The sequence below is a fragment of the Rousettus aegyptiacus genome, unplaced genomic scaffold (genome assembly GCF_014176215.1).
Source record: "Rousettus aegyptiacus isolate mRouAeg1 unplaced genomic scaffold, mRouAeg1.p scaffold_m13_p_16, whole genome shotgun sequence".
In the NCBI taxonomy this organism is placed as follows: Eukaryota; Metazoa; Chordata; class Mammalia; order Chiroptera; family Pteropodidae; genus Rousettus; species Rousettus aegyptiacus.
Genome location: NW_023416291.1, coordinates 12,935,816 through 12,954,466, shown reverse-complemented (window position 1 = coordinate 12,954,466; position 18,651 = coordinate 12,935,816). Strand labels below are relative to the sequence as shown.

General features: G+C 39.9%; 1 protein-coding gene across 4 annotated transcripts in view; it reads left to right on the top strand.

Moving 5' to 3' along the window:
- Positions 1–18,651, top strand: part of INPP4B (inositol polyphosphate-4-phosphatase type II B) — a 553,469-nt gene that overhangs the window by 39,159 nt on the left and 495,659 nt on the right. Inside the window, exons 1-2 of one of the 4 annotated variants that reach the window (XM_036233514.1) lie at positions 8,172–8,390; positions 12,613–12,703. The exons of 2 other annotated variants lie outside the window; for them this stretch is intronic. The gene's annotated coding sequence lies outside the window, so the exon portion shown is untranslated. Of the gene's footprint in view, positions 1–8,171; positions 8,391–12,612; positions 12,704–18,651 lie in introns of those variants that run through there. One more of the 4 variants, XM_036233516.1, reaches the window with a different exon arrangement.

The window sequence follows — 18,651 nt, the reverse complement described above, 5'->3', positions numbered from 1 at the left end:
TTTTTCCGAAGTTTATTAATGGCTTAATGCCTTAGTGCTACATGTACATGCCCTCAGCATGTGTCAAGTCAAACGTGATTTTGCTATTCTGTCTTAGAGCCTTCACCATTTGTTTTTTTGAATATGTCCTGTTAATCCTACCCCTGAAAAGGCATTTGAATACACCCCCCCTCTCTATTCCCTCTGTGGTTCAACCTTAGTTAAAACTCTCATTACCACTCCTCCGGAGTTTTGTTGAAGGTCAGAGATGAGAAACGCTGCTGGATTTTATCATATGCGAGGCTGCAAATACTTAGCTTCTTGGAATTGACATTAATAAACTGTGAAAATAGTGTTCACTTTACAGAAAAGATGTAATTCTCTCCCAATTGAACCTGAACCTGCTTAAGCTGTCGTCGAGGTGCCAGAAGTTGCCCTGTTCTTTCCGCGAACATAAAAGTAATGAGATTTATTCGGTGAACAGGAGCTCGTTTCTGGGAGGAGCCCCGCGCGTCGAGTCGTGCGCGCGTCGTCTTGGACCTGCCGCAGGCTCGGCTGCTGGTCCGGCTCCCCCGCGTCCAGACGTCCAGCCCCTTCTTCTGGTTCACCCCCTCCAGTGCTGTCTGCCGCTGGGACCCGGCATCACCACACGGCATTCCTAGTGTTCTGGCTTGATTTTCATCCTTCCTGCTTGCCTTCGTTCATTCTTTTCCCTCTATTTGTTCATCGATATTTCATTATAGACAAAGTCTGCTTTTCTTTTCTTTAAAAGCCAATCGCGGCCTCCTAATCTCTTAGGTGGAACATGGACCAGCCTCTCATGGTTCCAGCCGCTGTTTTTATTCTATGACCTTGAAATATAGGAGAAGAGGCAGGGATGGGTGACACACTGACATTGACTTCACGAACTATAATTAATAATAATAATAGCTGGAAATCATAGATTCATAGGAAAAATAGAAAGGAAAAATTTCCGATAGGATAGTAAACATGTATCACGAATGCATCATTATCTTTTTTTCATAAGCTTCTTTGGTCTGTCCTATTGATGGTTTTAAATGTTATAGATTCCTGTGGAGCCCAAATTATGTGGAGTTAATATTCCAAAAGTTTGTTTATAAATTACTTGCTTGGAACTTTATATAATTAAGCCACTGTTATCAATGTTTAGGATGCTAGGTTAGCCCACAAAATACCATTCGATCCATCATAATGAATCTAAGTTATAATTTTCATAATTTTAATACTTATAACTGGCATTTATAAAGTTGACTCAGGAGGAAAAACAATCCGAATTTTATCTTAAGATGCCTTGAACATTCGGCTGAGTTGGAATGGTCTATTACAGTGGTCACCTAAAAATCAGGGGTATATTAACTCTACTTATACATATGGAAAGTTACCTTTTCTGTTTGCATACAGTGAAATGAGTTGGTAAGTCAGCTTACTCCTGGGCTGCATTGGTTCTTACACTCACGGACGGTCAAGTGTGAATGCTCTGACTTTAGACCTTCTCTCATCTTTCTGTATGATTGGACAGATCTCAACATAAAATGTTAAGAATCGTATATTACCTGAAGAAAAACTTATGTGATGGAGAGGTTAGGGAGCAGCTATTCATAAAAAGCTATAGACCCAGAAAAAGATTATATAGAAAACAAACATAAAACTCTGTACATCCCTAAAACGCAAACCATATGGGAATCTTTTCTAAAATGATGATTCTGAACAAAGCAATGGTGGTGAGTTGTGTACTTGTCAGGATCAGAAGAGAGCCTTTTTCAGTCTTCCTAGCTGCTTGAATTCTTCTAGCTCCTCCTTCCAACCCTGGAGCACTTACCCAGCTGAGCATGTCCATCGTGGTGTCTCTGATACTGGTGGAGTACGCCATGTTGCTCAGGAGTGCTGGGTGGGAGGAAGCTCTCCAACTGCTGGCTTATAAGAGTAGATTACAGATCTATGGAAAAACTTTGAGATATTTCTGAATCTGTGCTGTAAATCTTAATGTGACTCGCCCATTTTTTTTAAATAATAGAGCAGGAAGAAGAATCTGAAAACAAGTAATAAGTCTCAAAAGAAATCACCTTTTGGTTTTACCTGTGACCAGTGTGTCTTTGGAGCACTAAAGTTACCATGTTATCTGTGTTCTGAGAATAAAAAAGAATATGGAAGGATATGTGTGTTTGAGGCTGATGGTTCAATAATAAGTGGACCAAAAAGCAGATAAAAAAAGCGAGCATTTCTTGCGTACCTAATCTAGACCAGGAGCTTCTACATACACACGTTTCACACTATGACATGCTGCTAGATACTGCGTACCTTTTTCTACAGATGAGTATATTTAGGCTCAGTTTAAATAATTTGCTCAGGACATGTCTAATATAGTAGTAAGACCCAGTGTCATGAGCAGTTGCACAGGACCTCATTCTTAGATGGGCCCCCATGCTTGGTTTAATGCTCTACTGCTATCATCCTGAAATTCTTTAAAAAAATTGAACAAGTGACCTCAGCTTTTCATTTTGTGCTGGGTCTTAAAAATTGCATAGCCAGCCGTTTTGGTAGGCTATGCCAGTGTCTTCCACGGAGGTCCCTAAAGTAAAGACATGCACTGAAAACTCCTAGGCCTGGTAAGGCAGACAGAGAGAAGTAGGGGGTAGCTCTAGGGGCTTGGACAGCAAGAACTCTGTGCTCTGGCATCAGGATATTAGGCTGGGGGCGATGCCACCCTCAGAAGAAGAACCGTTGCCTCGTATGATGGTTTAAGTGGTTTCTGGTTGCCAATGTGGGTTGATGCTTTATATTCATTTCCTCTTGCTGTGTAACAAATTACCACAAACTTAGTGGCTTAAGTCAACACGTGTTTATTATCTCACAGTTTCTGCGGGTCAGGAGTCTGGGCATGGCTTAGCTGGGTCCTCTGCTCAGTGTCACCAAGGTGCAATTGAGGTATTGGTTAGGCTGCATTCCTATCCGGACCTTGGGGTCCTCTTCCAATCTCACATGATTGTTGGAGAAATTCAGTTCTTTTGGGTTGTAAGACTGAGGCCCTGGAGACTAGACTAGACTAGGCCTCCCAGAGGCCACCCACAGTTCCTTGACGTGCATCGTTCTCCATAGGCAATTCGCACATGACTGCTTCTTCAAGGGCAGAAGGGGAGTCTATCTTTCTCTACCTAGTCAGCTGTAATATGATTATGAGTGATGTTCTATTATCTTTGCCATTTTCTGTTGATTAGAAGCAAGTCACAAGGGGAGGAGTTTACACAAGGACCCTAATACTAAGGCAGTGAGGAGTATCGAAGCACCCTACGGTCTGTCCACTACACATAAAAGTCTATGGTTGTTGAACACTTTGCCTAGGTGGGCCTTTTTCTTCACGTGGATTGCTAAGACCACCAAACTTTGTATGTACACCCATGAGATACAAGGAAGGCATTGTAGACGTTCGCTCCCCATCAATACTTGTATCTTGTGTATTTTTTTTTGCATTGCTTTTTGCCACTTCGAGAATAAGTCAGAGTAAAAGCAAACTTGAACTGAGTTACAATCACTATTCATGATCATCTTCAAACCCGAGCTACAATCTCTGTCTGTCCCAGCTCACTACTAACTGGCAGATCTGGGTTTGTGTGGCTCTGAATTTCATACTCTTTACTGGGATATAGTCATGGTCTTCTGGGGTCTGAAATTTATATGTTTTTGGGGGGCCCATTTTGTGTAAGGGAATACAAAATCATAATTATAAGATTAGGTACAGATCTAATATTTGGAATGAGAGATTAAATCATAACAAATTAATGACAACTTGGAGATCCAGGTCTCTTTTTTTCTGAGATCTCTAAGCACTTTGCCAGAAATGCTTGTATAGAAATGCTTTCTAATTGCAGCCTGGCTTCCACCCATTAATCTAAAATATTCTATGGCTCCCGGCAACTTCTAATACCCAAAGGAGACAGTACAAGTGATGGTCCTTGAAGCTTCATTAGCTTCCCAGGAAATTTGCCTCTGCTTCTCACGTTATTCTCAGTACTCGAAGAGCAGTTCCTGGACCAGCAGCATCACCGCCTCTGAGAGCTCGTTAAAAGGCAAACTCTCAGGCCTCACCCATACTTTCTGAAGAAAATCCTGCATTTTAGCAAGATCCTAGGGAATTTATATGCACATTAGTGTTTGAGAAACACCACAATATACCACGTAATGAGCAGCACCGCTTCCTCTAAGGGCTCACACTTGTTTTTCTCTTGGCCAGAGCAAGTGGGTAATAGACCTGAGCCCACAACTGGTAACAATCCTGACAAGAAATAGTAAGAGCACGTCGAAGCGCTTTAAATTAATACAAGTCTCTAGGGCCAAACAAATTAAATCCTTGGGGTCCAGAAAAAAATTTATAATCGTGATTAGAGAAGTGCTGCCAGTAATCTCTGAAGAATCACAGGGAACCAGAGAGGTGCCATTCTTTTTAAAGAAACAAAAAGAAAAAATTCTGAGAATTACCGGTAGTGAGTCTGATTAGTTTCCTATATATTTCCGGAAGGAATTATTAAACAGGTAGCTTGTCAGAACTTGGGAATGAAATGGTGATCACCAGGAATCATGCCAAATTAACTTCATTTGCTTTTCTTATAATGTGTTTCTAAGATGAGGAGGCCCAGGCAAAGCTATAGGTGTGATGGTTTTGATTTTAAATAGGAATTTACAAACCTTCTAATGATATTCGTATAGATGATATGCAGAAACGTGGTCCTGATAATAGCACGGCCAAACGAATTCATGGCTGGTTGAATGATTAGCTCCTCTAAGTTGAATCACAAGTAAGATGAGGAAAGGAGTTGATCATGGGTCCTTGTATCAATCAGGATTCAATTCTAGAAGTGGTATCCCTAGGACTGATGTGAAATAAGGCATTGATTGCAAGGATCTGACCTCGTGTGATCGTGGGATCTGGTTCCAGTGTTTGTGGAAGGCTCCCGCTTTTTTTTGGGCCTGAAGTCAGCGTAGCAGAAAGCCAGGAAGAAAAGACAAATGTGAAGGGGGAAAGCAAGGACAAACCGGAGCGTGCAGGGAGGATGGTCTGGATCCCGCTTCTGCCTCCAATTTCCAATTCCGATGATGCAGCTATCTGGCAGGAGACACTGAGGTCAAACATGCACCTGGCCTGAGAGTTCGAGAAGCTGAAAGGCTGTGGCCCTGGCTTTTGCTGCATGCTGGCAAGGACAGCCAGCGGATTTACAGCTGATCTGTATGAGCCACGAAAGTGCATGGCCCAGTGCCAACCTTCCAAGCTTACATGTGGCCGCTGCTTCGCTTTTGCCTATTATTCTCACCTAAATTTCTCTTGTGGCCAATCTTAGCTCAGAACCATGAAGGAAAGGAATTCTGGGAAATGCAGTTTTTTCTCAGCTGAGTGGGCACAGTTCAAAGCTAATATACCCATAAAGTTCTATTCTTAGTCTTGTTCTGTTGATTATTTTTAATAATGCAGAGCTGCGAATGAGAACACAATGTCCCATATTAATGAAAGATAATAATGGGAGAAACCGGGTATGCATGGCATTTGGAAACTCCCCTCTCTTTGCAGTTTTTCTGTAAGTCTAAGTACTTAGAGAATTTATTTAAAAAGAAACACACAGTTCAGAAGACAATCAATGAGTGACTTTGGCAACCAGGGTATAGATGGAATGGTTAATTTAAAAAAATAGAGAATATTTATGACATACTTATAATTGAGCAGATGTTTATGAAGTAGTTGTAATTAGAGTTATTATCATTCTTGCGTTCGGATATTTCAGATCTTGCATGTAAAGGCATCGGGCTCAGTGTAGTTTCCGGTAGCCGAACAAGAACAGATTGATCAAAGTTACATGGCAGCAAATTTCAACTCAGATGGCAAGAAGAATTTTAGGACTCTTAGAGCTCTCCAGATTTGACTGGTCTGCCTTTAGAGGAGGGCAGAGCACTTCTTCCTACTGATCTTCAAGAAGAAGCGACAGCAGTGTCACAGTGAAAAACAGTCTAGGGGATGAGCCCGAAGGCGTCTTTATTTCAGATTCAGTGATTACATGGGCCTTATCAAACTCCACTGCCATCGCCTTGGTTCAGGTGGCTGCAGGCGGACCTCGGAAGCGAGTTGTTTTCTTATGACATCCAGATGGTGAGTTTTTCTCCGATCATCTTGAAATTACACAGTCTAGGTAGGAAGGGAGAAATAATGGTTGAGCCCTGTGAAGAATGGGTTTAAGAAAAGCCTCTGAGATTGTACACTCTTCTTTTCTTTTAAAAAGAACACTAAAAAACAGGAAAACAAAATGAAGACATGAAACAAAACCCCACCGAGGTTTTATACTGGATATTATCATCTCGGTTTTAAATACTATCTGGTATAATGATGCTCGAGGCCAGTTCCAGTGGATAGGATTAACTTTTGGAGGGCAGGCATCCATGACTGTATTTATAGGACCAGATGTCTCTTACCCTCTGGAAATCCAGATCAATTTCACTTTCTGGGGAAACAGCACTGGCAGAAATTTTGCCCACCGCCCTTCTGCTACTACTGGCAAAATTATATTTTGCTTACGTGTTTCCATGCGCGTGCATTTCCTCTTCACACATCTCTACTTTGTGTTTCATGCTCTAAAAATTATGGAAGCTAAAGAATATAGAAGTGAATGTGAAATGCTGGTATCTTCTATAGTGTTTAACAAGTGCGTATACATCAAAGCTCAGGCAAATTTTAGCCCTTCCAGTAAAAAATAGTTGAGTCGGTAGATCTCAGATCAAGAAATATCTCAGTATATTTAATATAGCAAAGGTAATAAACTGCATATATACATTTGTGTGCATGTGTAGGTGTAGCTCGTTATTTTTAATAAAAAATATGAATTTCAAATAGAGAGTTCTGCCACCTTGAACTATAAGTTTGTAAGTACATGATAAGTAGATAATCTGTCATTTGTAGGCTCTGTATTCTTAGGCAATGGTTTACGTGCAATGGTAAATTTAAATAAGATAACTTTTTAGTAGAAGATCCTGACTTTTGGAATTGATGTCTACTGTCGTACCACACCCATGTTCTAATTTCTTTGCTGATATTAATTATAATCAAATTAAGCTACGAGTTATGACAAAGTGCGAGAAACAGCACAGCCCTGTTTTCTCCTGAGAATTTGCAGGCATAACAGCCTAGTCTTTCTGGCCCATCTCTTTCTTGTCTCTAGTCTAGGAAAAGGCCCGTAATTTATACTCTCCAGCATCAGTTCCTAAGAGTATCCATTTCCTGGATTCAGTCCCGTAGAGCCATCGTGGAATAGATCTTTAAAGAGTCTGCTTTCGTAGTTCATTTTGTTCTCATGCTTCGGCCACACTTTCCTCTGGCCCTCTGGGATAGCTGCTGTTATTATATATGTACACATAGGTCTCCTTACAGTCCTTTCCTTTTGGGGACCGTGTTGTGCTTATTTGTTCATTTCTTCCCGCTCCACAATGTTGTTTTGCGTTTGCTTTTGCACCTCCCTACTGCTGCCCGCACTGGACCTTCGGCCCTTTCCCTCTTCATCTACCTACTAATATCGACACGTTATTTAAGGGTCACCCGAAATGTCATAGCCCCGGAGAAATAGATTGTTCAGTTGGAATTAATCACATCTTTCGCTGTATTCCCACCCCACTTAGCTTTGATCTCTTTTATAGCTATTTCCTTCTGCTGTGGATTTTACTTATTTATGTCTCGTGGCCACCCCAGGGACATACACATGCACACACTGTGTCGTAAGCTCCTTAAAGACTGCCATCCTATTTATCCCGGTGTAAGGGCTGATTAGTATTTGCTTTACACATTGCGGATGCCTCAGAACTGTTAGTTGAATGACACATCTCAGGGTCTTGTTGAGATCATTCCAGAACCATCTATATTCTCTGATAGCTTACACATTTATATTCCCAGTCTGGACCTCCCTTTACCTCTCTCATATTCGCTTATCTCCAGTTGGCTTTCTAATTAGAATCTCAAACTTAGCAAGACCAGAAAACCCTCTTTTTGCTCCGTTTCCCTCGCTAAGCCTTCCTCATGTCAGTAAAGTGAGTATGGTTTACAGCGCTGCTGAGGCCGCAACCTGCGAGTAAGTCTTGATGTCCCCTGTCCTCACATTCCGTATCAAGTTCATTAACAGCCTTCGTTAGTTCATTACCAAAACGTATCCTGAATCGTATTCATTTTCACCATCTTCGTATCTGTAGCCCTGGTCCAAGCCACCGTCATATCGCCTCTGGATTAGTGCCACTGTCATTTTACCTGAACTATAGCCACAAGCCCCTCATCAGTCTTCCGGCCTCCATTATTGCTCCCTGAACATCAGTTCTCTATACCGTTGCCAGAGGAAACTGTACGACTCACATCGGACCATCACATTCTCATGGTAAAGCTCCCCAATGGCTTCTACTTACAATTAAATGTGAATTTCTAACCATATCATCCGGAAGCCCACGTAATCTGACCCCTGAGTAACCTGTGACTTTCTTTCTTTCTCTTATCCCTGTGTTCACTGAGCGGCAGTGACACTGGCCTCCTTCCCGTCCCTCAAACATGGCAGTTTTGTTCCCGCCAGGAATTTTGTGTTTGCCATAGTTTCAGCTCAGAGCTTCTCATGGCCATCTCTTTCTAGTCCTAAATGAACCCTTCCCTGACCACTTGGCTCATGAGCATACTTAGTCATCCTCTTTCATGATTTCTTCTTTCTGGACTTTCTAGGTGTAGGATGCATTTGTCCTCTTACTTCCCAATTGGAGTGTGATCATTAGCATCTAAAATAACACCTGCCTTTTGGGTATTTATTGGCCAACCGACTTGACTAATGCCATCTCGCTGGCTGCCCGGCTTGCTCCCCGAGGCTATTGGTTTCCTTTTCTGTGGTCGAGGATCTTTGCCCTGTCTCGTAGCTACCTATGCAACTCACAGCTGTTCCTTAAGCTTCCCTGGAGCCTCTTACAAGCAGACACCATGCCTGTATCTCCACTGCTTCTCAGAGGACTTGGCTCGGGGTAGTACTAAATAGATGAGCATGCGTGTTTTCCCTTTAATTCTGTAATCACTCTTTCCTCCCTCATTCTTTTCCTAATGGAATGGCTTGTTAGTTATAGGAAACTTAAATTCCTATTAGAGACTTTTAAAACTGAGATTGGGGAATTGATGAGGCCTGTAATTGGTAAAAGAAACTCTGACCTGAGGTACTTGCTTAATGAAAGAGTGTGGTAGGAGAGCCGTGGGAATAGTTTCACGTAATGGAAGAGATGAAGATTTGATGCTCATGGTACCAGCTTATTAGGCAGGAAAACCAATGCTATTAATTCACTGAAAAGACGATTGTCAGAAAAGTTCATTTGCTTTCCAAGCTGAGAGACTGGATTAGGTCTTCTCACAGACTACAGCCCCTTTACTTAGGTTAATATGATTGAATAAATATTGATCTTTATTATAAAATTTTATCTTATGCAACTTAGGATTCTAAACTGGTCACTCGTATTGGACCTAGGTTGCTGGCTTCACTCGCAAGCAGTGAGATGCTTCAGGTTCCTTGGCAAATTCTCATGATCAAGAAACAATCTGATTCTATAAAAACAAGCAAACAGTTATCTGTATTCTACAAGCATGACCCAGACTGTTGTCAATGTTTCCAATATAATTTTTTCACACTGTACACTGTGCCAGACTTTGAAAGTTGAGCCCAAAGAATTAAAATAATGAAGTCGACCTTTAATTATTTTCCATTTCCTATGAATCCCTCTTCAACCCAAGTCTGCTTTCACTCCAGACGGAAGCGGGACCTCTTGTTGATGACTTGTGATTCCAAAGGAAAGCTAGTCTCTTTCCGTCCTGTTCTCCCCATTTGTGCTTCAAATGACCCCTTTTCTCTGTCCTCCATATCAAAGCTCCCATTTCCTTAGTGCCTTTTTTCCAACTAGATTAATGAAGAAAAACATAAATTTGTCATGAATAACAGTACCTTGATGTGTGGATCCAAAGGTATTTGAACTTTAAATATAAAAATTCCTGGAATGAATATCTAAAGACTAATAAATCATCGGTCATAGAATTTTAAACAAAACTTTAATCCGCATCATATTCTAAAACACCCATAATGCACCTAATGTCTACACTATTGATGATACAACAGATTAGTGGAGTTAAAAAATGGCATGCGTAGCTTCTATTTTACTAAAATATCATGGGTTTACTTATTAAGGTCTGGCTTCAGTTTGGGATCCAGAAGAGTCCTCAGCGTGCCCTGCAGAGTGTCACGGGGACCTCGCTGGGCCTCTCTCACTTCGGCTGGTCCCTCTGGCTGACTTCACAATGGACAAAGCAAGCACTTGGCAGACCCCTCCGAGTCAACATACCCAAAATGAACTTATTTTTTTCTTTCTTTTTCAGGGATCTAGTCACTTCTTTATTTCCTGTCTTGGTTGAAAACATTACTAAACAATCAATTACTTAAGCCAAAAAACCTGGAGGTCAACTGAGAAACATTATTTTTCCTCAATTTCCATATGTATCCAGGTACCGAAACATATATTCTACCTCTTGTCTGCACTGCCTCTCTTCTAGATTTGTTTATCTCAAACAAATCACGTGCAATAGCCTCCCATCTGATTCTTTCAGTATCCAGTGTCGTTCTCCACCAGTTCATCTTCTTTACTTCTAAAATAGGGAGCCTTCCATCATTTCCCACTGCCTGTAGAATTAATTCCAAACTAAGGCAAATGCCTTATCCTTCGTGACTGTGCTTTGCCTCATCACGATACACCCTTGTTTCTTGACATTCACCCATGGAATTCTAGGTTCCAGCCACCTAGAGCCCCTTGCCATTTTTTTAAGAGCTCCATGTTTTCTTGCCCCCTGTGACAAGCTTCTTTAGACATTACTCTCACTTCTTGAATTGCTTCCCCAAGCTGAGGCCCTTCCTTCTTACCTGTCAATATTCTATGCACATATTACATCCTCTGTGAGATCTCTCTGATTGCTATGATCTCTAGACAAGAGTGTCCTTCTCCCTACTTTGTGGAATGATTAGACCAAATGTACAGCTTTATCATAAAATTTATTGCTATGATTGACAAATGCTTGAGACTTTGCTCTCTCTAGCTGACTGTGAAGAAATTGAGAGCAGAGTCTGCATCACTTATTGCTATTATTTTTGTACCACCTGGCAGAGTATGTATGGCATCTGGTAGGCATTCAATAAGTATTAAAAGGACAATAATCACAACTAACATGAATCAATCCCTTATTATATGCCAGTTTGGTTCTGACCACTTTAACTTGAATTGTTCTATTAAATCCCCACAACAATGCTTTTAAGTAAGTAATTTAGCGAACGCTTTCAGTGCCCCGTGTCACTGTCCTTTAACTCAGCTCTGATCTCAGTCGTCTCTGTGGCGCACAGTTCCGTGTGAGCTCAGAATCGTGCTGAGTCTATCACCTCAAACGTACTGTGTCAATCTGCTTTCTGTCTCAGTTCTTCTCCAGAGGTGTAGGAAGTCATTAGATCTGTTTGTGAGCCTGGCGCAAAGTGAAGATTTAACATTCTCAGAGCAACCCTTAACCGAAGGCACACAACAGCTGGTGGGTTAAGGTTCCAGCCTCCCCTCCTTCCAATCGGCAATTCTAATAGGCATTCTCTGCGTTCTCCGAGGTCCCAGATGAATCAGCCTGCCCTCGCTTCTACAAACGGCTTTGATAACTTACACCTGTATTGCTCCGTCACACTCTTGTCACTCTTCATTCTTGCTGGAGGTGTCTTCCAAGAAACTATATACACACAAAGCCCCATCAGATTCTGTTTTGGGAAACTCAAATTAAGACAAGTACGACCATTATCCCCATTGTATCAGAAACAGAGGAGTGGGAGGGGTAAAATGTTGCCTCAGGTCTTGCAGTTGGAAAGTGAGGGAGACTGGTTTGAATTCGGTCTGGCAGCAGAGCTCGTTTTCTTGACTATCACTCCAGCTGAATAAAGGTTATAACAGACGTAGCGGCCTCAGATTGCGTAGTATAAGCTACCTACCCTAATTGTGTTTAAAACTTGTGTTTGACAGATTGAAATTCATATTCTTCCCATGAGGTTTAGAATACAAAGTCTTTTGCGTCTTTGAATTTTTCCCCCTCCAATTAAATTCCCAATTTTAAATTCTAAAGTGTTTGTTTCAGAGGAAGAAAAGTTTAGAAGAGTAACAAGAGAGACATTAAAGTGGTGTTAACTTCCCATGCTTAAAAGGTTTTTTTTTTTTTTTTAAAGAGTTCGCGGTGGAGGCATCTGAATACTGGTGATGTGGAAAGAATAGTAAGCACTTGGATCATAATATGGGAGACCAGTGTCATCTGAACCACTAATTAGTTACATGGCTCTTCCCTAGTCTGGGTCTCAATTTCCTAATCGTAGATAGAATAAAGAGTTTATACTACATGTGTAGAATCCAGATGGGATATCTAATGTATAAATAAAGGAAAAGTAGATATTTTTGCTTTCATTTAGGGTTATTGAATCGCTTCAGAATTTGCTGAAATCTTTGTATGTCCTCCTCCACTATCTCTCTCCTTCTCCAAATACGCACGTATACCCATGATTTCCCATGTAATTTCAGGGGCTCGTGTCATCTGTGGACCTTCTAGGCTTAAGAACCCATGAACACAATCTCTAAATTCCATTCCAACACTAGCCTTCCATGGTCTTAGGTAAGAAAGCACTCTTCAAATTCATTCTGCTTAAGATTTTTTACAAGAGAATTTATGCCTTTTGCTAACTACCAGACTCACCATGAATGAATTATTTCATGATTCTAGATGATTTTTATATAGGTATTAGTGAGAAGAAGCAAACATATTTCACTTAGATCTTATTCTTTTATTATTCTATTTTGAATATCTTTTTTAAACCAGGGCAATGGATTATATAAATGATTAACTGATAAGCTATTCCCTATTCATAATGTTTGCTATAATATAGAAATGAAATTAAAAATATTAAGAACAGGGTTAATTAAATGGATAGGTATTACTATATATTTTGATTACTGATTCCAGTATCTATAATTAGGATGTTTTATGCAGATATTACACTGCTCTGTACTTTTCTGCAGGAGGCTATATTGATTTAATATCTATTTCCTTTAAAGAAAAAAATTATTAAGTGAGAATATAACGGGCTCAAAAAAGCTAACATACCAGCTTCAATGAACTAATATATTTATTGAAAAAAAAAATAGAGCACCTTGTTTGCTGGAAAATAATGGTAGCTTTGATTGATATTATAGTCATACTATATTATCATAAAACCAGAACCTTTTGCTGACAGTTTCCTGTACATTTTTTATGAGTTGAAATCCTAGCTTATAAAAGTGAGATAATGATGATCAAAAAAACAGTGCTCACCTTTAATCCAGGTTACATAAATAAAAGAAAGATGTCAGCAAACTATGCTGTTGTACTGGTTCAGCTACTATTTTTCTTAAAAATTATAGGAATTATGATGGCAAGCAAGAGCAATGAAAACCCAGTACGGTTCTCTAAATCTAACCAAAACTAACTGGATTTTGTCAATTTGTTTTGAATCAAACCGGCTGTCAGGTGACTGATGGAGGAAGTTGAGGCGATTCATCTACAGTCTACTGATGCTCTTTCTCCAAATACAGTCAAAGCAATTGGTCCAGCCTGACTTTCCGTGCTGTTTTTGGAGAGAGTGTTTTGGTGCAATCTGTCACTCAGCATGCCTTAGGAATCAGGACATAATTTAGGTGACCATTACTCGTAGCTTGTATTTTCACTGCCTTACAGATCCAGCCCTTCAGCCCATTCCCTCCAGTATTGTCTTGGCTCATAAGCACTTTCTAGATTTCATTTGTCTTACTTGTGCCTCCGAGCTCATCGTTAGTCAGTTCAGCCCTTCCATCGCCTTGCTAATCGCGAATGGGTTACCCCATTATCCACTTTTTTTTTCACGATCAGGCAACCAAGCTTCGTTGCGGAAAGACGTGAAAACTTTTGACCCGAGGTCTGTGCGGCACCATGCTCGTTCCTCAGCGCGGCCCCAGAGCAGATGACTTACTCTACTTTATTGAGGACACAAACTTCCCTTGCTCTAAAGAATTAGTAGTCCCCTGAGGCCTTTCCAAGCAAGTCTAACTAACTCTTAGCCTCCTATTCAAGACCCTTCATGCTCAGGCCCCAACCTCCAGGCTCCTGTGTGCATCTGAAGGTCTCCAGATCCCTCAGTTTCCTGAGGAACTCTTGTTCTCAGAGTAGGTTCTGATCATTATTGATGGTGAGAGGCTGGAATAGAGAGGACGAGTATGACTCTGGGTGTTGCATAATAAAGAGACCCTCAGAGATCTAGGATGTCTCTCAAGGACCTTGCTTGAGGAATAATAGCTCTCTGGATTCCATTATGATTCTAGGAGAACAGCTGGTTCCTCTTTGTTTTTGTCAACATAAGATGGTTATGTTAACAAGGTAGGATCTCAGTATTATCAGAGCCCCAACTCAGTTATTTTTTGTTTGTTTGTTTGTCAATAGTTATAACACCAACAGCTTCTTTGACGTAAGCTCAGTATGGTGCTGGGCAAGCTATTTTCTGCCAGTTGCCTGGAATTTTCCATTACTATATAAAGCCGGAAATGACCTTTTAGAGTTTCAGTATCTGTTTGATGCATGTGTTTATTAATACACCTTTTCAACAACCATTTTAAGAGGGTCAAGAAATGAAAATGGTTTTAGTTGGAAAATAGCTTTTATTGTTGTTTTCTGTTTATTTATAAGTTTTTAGTTATGAAACACAGATTAAATGGAGTTTATATTTTGGATGTAAATTATATATGTTTTTATTGCATACACATGTGTGATTTTGTCTGACATATTAAAAAGGGAGAGAAAATATCTTGAGGATGTGATAAAACTTTTTTTAGGAAAAAATTATGCTCTCATAAATTAAATAATAAAGTTAGCATTTTATCATAACTTTTTGAACCTGAAACTTGAAATAAAACATCTTAAAACTCGCTAAGCTCAAAGAATTTAAAATAACAGAATAGAGATTTTAGGAAGCTGTCCATAAATATGTGTAATCATTAATTTCCTACAGAATTTTCTGTTTCTTTCTCATGAGAGTTGGAATAATTTCATCAGTCTTGACTATTTACATTGCTTTTTAAAAATTTTATTTTTAAAATTAATTAATTTAGTTTTTTATGGTGACATTGATTAATGAAATCTGATAAGTTTCAGCTGTACATTTTAACAGTAAGACATATATATATTTATATTGTGTTCACCTCTCATAGTTAGATTTCTTTCTCTCAACACATATCTGACCCTCTTTACCCCGACTACCTCCTCCCTCCCCCATCCTCCCTTGCATTGCTTTCTTGTTTTGTTTTGTTTTGTTTTGTTTTCATTTAAAATGTTCCTTTTAGTAAGCAAAAGTTCTTGTCTTTGGAAAATTTCCTAGCTACAGGGAGGTGTAAGCATAACAATTGAACCTTAGTTAAACCTGGTTTGGCATCACTTTTACTCCGGTGCTACAGCTAGCACATTGATTTGTGGTTACTAGTTTCTTATGATCTTTTAATTCTTCCTTTAGAAAAGCAACAGGTCCAAGTTGAATGTATTTATGGTTTCTGAGTTCTTCCCTAAGATGTGATATTTTGTATTGTAATTCTCGAGCTTAGTTCGCCTCCTCAATCATGTCAGTTTCTCTGGTGAAACTCTTCCATCTGTGTTTAGCAGGGCAATATTTTGTGTTTTCTAATGTATTCTGTTGTTTGTTTCTTAGTATTGTATCTTGCTACGGAGGGTTAAATCCAGAAGGGGAAAATTAATTAATATATGTTGAGGTATTTCTCTTGAATCTATCATTTTTTATTTCATAAGTAAAATGTGTTAATGAGTTTTATAAGATTATGAAAAACTTCCATTAGTGCTGACAAGTTAACATATTTGGAAAAAGACTTTTAATACATTTAATTATAAGCTTTTAACCAAAATTCACAGTATTTATGGAAGGTTCAAGTAAGAATGTCGTTATAAGCAGGCGAAATTTATGCTTAGAGAATTTGAATGACTTTTTCAAGAAGACACAGCTGGAGGCTAAGGTATTCTTATTCTGATGTTCTTTCCTCTGGCTCACACCTCTTCAAATGCATGGGGCCCGTCCCACCCCCACCCCCATATACATTGGCCTCTATTGCGGAGATTAAAGATATCTTGTTCTCCCTGTCTCAGAACCGTATACTGCAGTGGATTAGATCTAGGCTAATCAGACAAAGAAAATCATTGAAAAATTCGGGCTGGTTTACTGCAGAGTGATTCTGTAGGGTTACTTTACTGCTGGCAATGTGCCATAAGCCCGCTTTAACTAGAGGAGGGTTAGCTCAGGGCAGAAATTTTTAACTCTTGAATAAATTTACCTCACAGGATTATGGCATCTCTTAGAGTAAAAATCTCTCTGAGATCTAAGTGACTAAGATGACCTACCTTCTCGAGGTACTTGTCCTGGACTTTAACAAACTCTGTGTGTATGCGTTTGAGTATGGTGGGTAGGGAGAGCTGAGGTGTGTGTAGTCATGGATTTCTAGTATTTCCAGGAGCCCTGCAGGCTCTAAAATGCTTCCAGAATGCCAGGGGGATGCAGAATGAGGGGCAGGGTACCTAACACGAAAATATAGAGTGCATCAGAACAAACAGACAAAAAAGTGTGGGCGTGCATGTGTGCACTTGGTGTATGAATACAGGCCATCTTTCTGCATGAGACCACGAACAATATTAACCCCTAAGCCATGGGCTCACGTTATGTAACACGTTTTGTTTTCAATTCAATTGTGTCAGGGTTTTGTGTTGCATCTAAAAAATCAGAAATGTCCATTTTTGGCCAGCACGCTGAGCTTGGCCAGCTTCCATGTCTACGCAGTTGGCCTTGCGTTCTCAGAGATTTTGAAATGATTTATGTTTCACCCTTGGCTAAGACTGTTATCATGTCTTAACTATACCTCCATGTGACTGATTCATCTTCGAATGGACAAAAGGTCAGAGCTACCCCAATGTTCTGTTGAAACAGGGAATCCATAATGCAACTCACTTAATAATGTCTGGCGGAACAGGCTGTGTAATCCTTCTACCTCTGTCAGTGTGTGAAAAACAGAAAATAACAAACATCACACGTTTGTTTGATCGGTTTGATGATGACTTTCAAGTGAATTTACTCTAACGTGGAATAGGCTTTAAAAATCTGTCCCAACAATAATTATAATGAAATCCACTGTTAACTTTTTTAAATACAAAATTCATTGAAAAAAGATGACCCAGTCACCTGAAAATATTGTCATGAATGCTAAAATGGTTATGTTTCTCAATCTTGACCGTGTGCCATTGTGATAAAAAATATCAAAAAGGGAACCATGCAGAAAATGTCAACCAGTTTTCCAACTTGTGGAAGGAATGAAGACTCCTGTTACCAGGGCCAGGAGATAGAATGGGGAATGTTGCAGAATACAATCAGAAATGTTCAAGGAGATGTGGATGTTTTGCAGTTAATAGCAAAAAAAAAAAAAAAAAAAAAAAAATTACTTCTTTTTCTGACAGTGTATTCATTCATGAAAAATATGTTAGGTTCGTACTGTGTTCTTGGAAAGATACTAGACGCTGTGTCTTGGACTAGAAGGAGCTTACAGTCTGTGTGTGTGTGTGAGCGTGTGTGTGAGTGTGTGTGAGCATGTGTGAGAGTGTGAGTGTGTGTGTGTGCACATGCTGCAAGGCGGAGGGAGTACAAATACATTAGAATGATGACCATATGCTGTATTAGGGGTCTGCACAGGGCGCTAGGGCTGGTGTTCATTTTGGGGGGGATGTTCAGCCCAGCTTTGGGGAGGATGTTCAGGGAAGAATCCTTGAAGGTAATAGCGTCATCTGAAACCTAAAGAATGAGTGCAGTTGAGGCAGAGGGGAGGAGTTGAGGGTGGAGGGGGTGACAGGCAATGGTGTCCCTAGATGTGGTAACAGCATGGCCCAGCCGAAGGCGAGCGAGCGAGCACGGTGTGTTCGGGGAGCATTTTCCTTCATAAAAACTCATGTTCAGTGGTTATACACCAAATGTATTACAAGAAGGGTTGAAATAATTAAAATGATAAGATTCACTTTAATTTTTTAAAATTAACAGTTCTTATATATGTTGAGCTTCTTTATGACATGACTATTTCATTTTTCTGATTCAATTGTTGAAAAAATTCTCAGTATAATTTATTGTCCCTTAGGAGTACCTTAGCTCTTCGGCATAATTGAGTTTCTCTCTGGAACTGGCTGTGAACTGGCCTTTATAAACGTTGACTCTAACTTCAGGTGTATCATTGGTTATTCACGTAGATTGCCAGTGTGTATGAAACAATAACCTTTCGTAATATACATAGCTGTGGTTTTCTACCGAGTTATCGGATTTTACATTCTTTTCCATGTATCTTTTTTGTAAATTGGAAGACATCGTCTATTTCACTATGACATGGCAGAGAGGCTGTTAGTATGATTTTTTGCAATTTCTTCATATGATGGCATAAGAATAGCATTTTCCAGATTTTTGTTCAGGGAACGTGTACTCAACTCTATCTATCTACTTAATTAGAAAGGTACATTTCTAGATATTC